The sequence below is a fragment of the Apium graveolens genome, chromosome 6 (assembly GCF_009905375.1).
Source record: "Apium graveolens cultivar Ventura chromosome 6, ASM990537v1, whole genome shotgun sequence".
Lineage (NCBI taxonomy): Eukaryota > Viridiplantae > Streptophyta > Magnoliopsida > Apiales > Apiaceae > Apium > Apium graveolens.
In genome coordinates, this window is record NC_133652.1 from 88,136,948 (window position 1) to 88,142,714 (window position 5,767).

Below are 5,767 nucleotides of genomic sequence, written 5' to 3' on the forward strand. Positions count from 1 at the left end.
TTGAGCATACTGCTGTGGTTGCTGGAATCCAGGTGGATTAAACTGTTTACTTATGCCTTGCTGATATGGTTGCTGAATAGCATTCTGAGTATTGCTCCAGCTGAAATTGGGATAATTTCTGTTGTTAGGATGATAAGTAGCTGGCACAGGCTGCTGCGGTCGCTGATAATTGTTCACATACTGAACAGATTCATTAACAATAGAACACTGATCCGTAGCATGAGAATCTGCATAAAGCTCACAGACCATAGCTATCTGATTGACTCCATAGGTGGCTAAAGAATCGACCTTCATAAACAGCACTTGGAGCTGCGCTGCAATAGCTATAGCTGCATCAACTTCCAAAATACCTGCTACCTTCCCAGACATCATCCTTTGAGTTGGGTTTTGATGCTCATTTGCAGCCATAGATTCAATAAGATCATAAGCCTCAGTATAGCTTTTGGCCCACAAGGCGCCTCCAGCTGCTGCATCGAGCATGGGCCGAGATTGGGCCCCTAAACCATTATAGAAACCAGTGATCACCATCCAGTCAGGCATACCATGTTGTGGACACTTTCTCAACATCTCCTTGTAGCGCTCCCAAGCTTCACACATAGATTCTGTTGGTTGCTGCGCAAACTGAGTAAGAGCACTCCTCATAGCTGTAGTCTTCGCCATTGGATAGAACTTTACCAGAAACTTTTACGCAAGATCTTTCCAAGTAGTGATGGACCCAGCTGGTTCAGAATGTAACCAGTCTTTAGCTTTATCCCTCAGAGAGAATGGGAAAAGCCTCATCTTGATAGCCTCATCAGTCACACCATTATATTTGAACGTACTACAGATCTCGACAAAATTCCTGATGTGCATGTTGGGGTCTTTAGTTGCAGCACCTCCGAAAGAAACAGAATTCTGCACCATCTGAATAGTGCCCGGCTTGATTTCAAAAGTGTTAGCTTGAATAGCCGGATGAAGGATGCTTGACTGAATGTCATCAATTTTTGGCCGAAAAAATTCCATAAGAGCTGCATCTGCCGAAACTATACGATCACCCATGATTACTGGTTCTTTCTGCTCACTCTCTTTATCCGAATCTTCAAAATCTATCTTCTCCGGAATATCAAGAACTGAGTCTGTCTCCTCAGTCGTATATAAAGTCCTCTTGCGAGTACGAGAACATGTTTGCATAAACGCTCGCTAAAGTACCTGAAACACAACCGGAAACGATAAGTAACACGTCTTAATCAATGAGTCCTAATGACCACTGACGATAAGTACATAAAATAAACAAATACGCCGAGACCCCGGCAGCGGCGCCAAAAACTTGTTAGGGCGGAAAACACGCGCTAATAATACACGCAAGTATACTTGTTCGCAAGTAATATAGAATACTTTCTAGTTCGTTCCCACAGAGACTCAGACTAATTATGCTCAATTAACACTCACTCACCAATGTATGATTACTTCTCAATGTTAAGACAATAACACATAGAATTGATTAACTAATTATTAACTAGAATTAACTACGAGAATTAAACACTTAACAGACACTTGAATTATCAATATTAAACACACATGAGATCATAACTTCATTACTATTTCCTTCAATAGTTATTGTTATTACCCTTAGCATGTAACGGTTATGATATTAATCGAACAACACTAAACTGATAAAAGCCAACTTTCGTTGTACCAATACCATTCTACCAAACATCCACAATTAAGATATAAGTTGAATAGTCATCAATTATGTTGAGACCCTATATGTCTACAGAATTTGACAACATAACGATTTAAGCACAAGTTATCCTTATGATTACACAGGGCAAGTAAAACGGTTAGAGTTACCTACTAATCATGTATACACATACATGAACCTATGCTAGCATGGCAAGTTCTAAATTTCAAGCTCCACCATCGCTTCACAAGAGATTAACACCCTATCCTATATGTTCGTGACACACATAAGACGAATAAGAACAACCAATACTAGATATCATACAATCATCACACACTAAGGTATTAAACAACTAACTAAAGAATTCCATAGCAAATCCGTTACGACCCCATGATCACGATTAGCCCATGATTGAATTCATCATCACCATGGGTTCATATGAAAATATGATAATAAAACACACAAGAATATTTAATAAAACTACTTATATTAAACCATAGTACGTCAGAAGAGTAAATAGGTTCTAATTAAAGAAAACTAGCATCCACTGTTACAACGAATAAAAGAATCACAAGAAACTATGCTTCCTCTTCGTTGCGGTGTGCTTAAACGGTCTTCTTCCTTATATCCTTGCTCCTCGATTAATACTACGATTCAATACACGTGAAACGTCTCTGAAAACTACTTATATAGAAGCCCCACAAAACCCAGCCATCTAAGAAGTCAGAAGTCCAACAGAACATGAACTCTAAAAATCAGATTTTTAATTCGCGCCCTTGAGCGGCCGCCCAGCAATCCTGAGCGGGCGCCCAGGTTCCTGAGCGGCCGCCCAGCCAGGCTGAGCGGGAGCCCAACACCTTTCTGGAAAATTAATTATTTTGCTCCTGTTCTCTGCTGCATTCTGCTCCTATCTTCCCACTTGCAATGCCAAACACATATTAAGGCTTATTCTTGATGAAATATCCGCATAAATGCAAGTAATACCCTGAAATGCACAAACACTAGAAAAATGCATCAAATACACAAAATAATTGATTTCAAAACATCAATTCAATGCATTATAAGACGTTCTAAGTGGTATAAAATGCCACTTATCAGGAATCTTTCGAGACTACTACAATTTGACGATGATGAAGATTATCGATATCCTTAAAACGTGAAAAAGTGTCTAAAATCTGATGGCGAGTCAACAGAAGAGTTCAAATTGAAGATAAATATTAAGACATTGGCAATACCTTCTCTTTCTATAATTTCTTTTGACATCTCTCAAAAAGAATTATCAGTTAAAGGATATATTCCCTAACACTCATTTAATCATTTTATGCCAGAATTTTGTTTTCTGGATTTCATTTTTCTCCAGAAATATCAGCTTTGAAATCTTTCCAGTTTATTCATTTGATTTTGGATTCCTTTGATATTCTTTTATTTTGACTGAGATGAACAACCCTAACTTTATGGGACACAAGGTATACCTGTCTGTGTGATAGGAGTTGGATGGTGTTGTGGATAAAAAACTAAGGTTATTACTTGCTGTATTTAATACTAAGATTCGGGAGCTCAAGGCCTTTAATGGCTGCTCTCGTGTTTCGTGACTCAATCTGCCTTTACGAGATGCCTACGTATCTCTGTGAATTAGAGAATCAAGCCAAAAAACGTAGTTCTGATTGGTGGGGGTGAGACCCCTTATATAGATGTTGGGAGTCCTTGAATTGGACTTGGTATAGGAGACTTGGTGGGCAAGTCTTATAATTAGTATGGACTTTGGAGTCCTAGATAGTAGGAAACTGATTCCTTATCCTTTTAGGTCCCCTTGAGGCTAATCTCCAAGGATTTATATCCTTATCGGGACTCTTTTCAACATCTGATTTGTCCCTTATTAATTAATTACGAAATTAATTAATAATCAGGGCTTTTGGGCCTTTTTTATTCCATCAGGCCTGATCTGGTCCATCAGGCTTAACCTTTCTGGTCTGAGTATCATATATCTTTTTATTGGGCCTAGCAGCCCACGGCTTGTACAATTAATGCAGTATTTAATTATACAAGCATACTTTATTTATCCCTATCATTTGCCCCCTAACTTTTGGGAAACATTGATTAGGTTTCGCAGAAGTTAAGTCTATTCGTTCCCTTACAGGGTTTCGTTTTTCCGTAAAGTGTGGAGCGACCTACACATTTATAATGAATTTTTCCTTTTATTCAGGAATTATCTTAATTTTCAGGAATTTTTCCCTTATTTCCGGGATTTTTTCCTTATTTTCTGGATTTTCCCTAATTTTCTGGGATTTTTCCCTAATTTTCTGGGATTTTCCTAATTTTCTGGGATTTTTCCCTAATTTTCTGGGATTTTTCCCTAATTTTCTGGATTTTTCCCTAATTTTCTGGGATTTTCCCTAATTTTCAGATTTCCAGCCCTTTTTCGACCAGGATCCTAGTCGAAATTTCGACCTGGATCCTAGTCGAAAATAGGGGTCAGCCTTGCCATCCTGGTCGAAAGAATTCGACTAGGATCCACGACCTGGAATTCGACCAGGATCCTAGTCGAAATTTCGACCTGGATCTAGGACCTGGAATTCGACCAGGATCCTAGTCGAAAATTCGACCTGGATCTAGGTCGAAAATTCCACCTCTTTTTTTTTTTTTAGCTTCTTGCCATGAGCCCATCGACTAGGATTTCGACTAGGATTCTAGTCGATATTTCGACCTGAATCCTGTTCGAAAATTCTTTGATTTTCTTGCTTCCTGGTCGAAGGATTTCGACTAGGATTCACGACCTAGAATTCGACCAGGATCCTAGTCGAACTTCGACCTGAGTTTTTAATCCTTTTTTTTTTGAAAGATGCTTGGTTTATTCGACCTCATTCCTGGTCGAAGTTTCGACCTCAATTCAGTCCCGTTATTCCAGCTACTTGCCATGAGCCTATCGACTAGGATTTCGACTAGGATTCTAGTCGATATTTCGACCTGAATCCTGTTCGAAAATTCTTTGATTTTCTTGCTTCCTGGTCGAAGGATTTCAACTAGGATTCACGACCTGGAATTCGACCTGGATTCTGGTCTTTTTTACCCGTTATTTTCGGGTGTCTGCTCGAAAGATTTCGGGCAGGATTCACGACCTGGAATTCGACCTGGATTCTGGTCTTTTTTACCCGTTATTTTCGGGTGTCTGCTCGAAAGATTTCGGGCAGGATTCACGACCTGGATTTCGACCTGGTTCCTGGTCTTCCACTAGCCTTCTTTATTTAGCTTTAATTTAGGATATTGTATTTTCAAAATCCTAATTGGATTTGGGCCTGGCCTTTTTTGTTGGGCCTTATTAAATTTTACTGAGCCTCTATTATTGGGCTTTTCCAAATCTTATTGGGCCTCTTTTATTGGGCCTTTTCAAAATCTTATTGGGCCTCTTTTATTGATCTGGGCTTAATACACCCTGTTTAGAATGCTCTAGAATTCCTAGGAATATTCTGGAATATTCTTTTTTCTGGGCTTTTTCCTATGGGCTTTTGTCCTCAATGGGCTTTTCGTCCCTTCAACTTCCTTTTCCTCTTATATAAAGGAATGAGGAAAGGCTATTACTCCTCACTTTCTCATTTCTTAGTTTTCTTCTTCATCTTCCTGCTAAGATTCTCAGAGGAATAACAACAAGTCGGAGCTCAAAGCCTTTTTCAGGAGCGCTTCTTCAGGTAAGATTCCTCCCTTTGCTTTTCGTGTCTATTTTTCCATTGTGTGCCACTTTAAGATAGCCTATTTACGTGCCCCTTACTTTTTTTCAGATGGCTGACATAAGAATGACCCGTTTGGCCAAGATGAACGTGGCTAGAAAGTCCAACGATTTTCTTATTCGATCGAGGTATACTTCCTTAATCGACATGATCAACACTCGAGGGGACGAGTATCCGTCTGATGCGCATCTGGACGCGCACGATCATATCAGTGCTCTACGGGATCCCAAGGAGCTGGAAAAGTTGAGCAGCTGCTTCAAAATCAAGGAGCCTTTTAAGCTGGTTCTTGCGGGTCCGGCCGACAGGGCCTGTCAGTGGAAGAAGGACGCGCTATGCGTCTATAGGGATACTCTAAGGGCAGGTATTAGACTCCCTTTTCATCCAT

At 39.8% G+C, this 5,767-nt stretch overlaps 1 non-coding gene across 1 annotated transcript; it reads left to right on the forward strand.

Annotated features, from left to right (window-relative positions):
- Nucleotides 1-538: 538 nt before the first annotated feature.
- On the forward strand, nt 539-645 carry LOC141669722 (small nucleolar RNA R71). The gene has a single exon (XR_012553988.1). It is a non-coding gene; the product is annotated as a small nucleolar RNA R71 (small nucleolar RNA).
- Nucleotides 646-5,767: the final 5,122 nt, after the last annotated feature.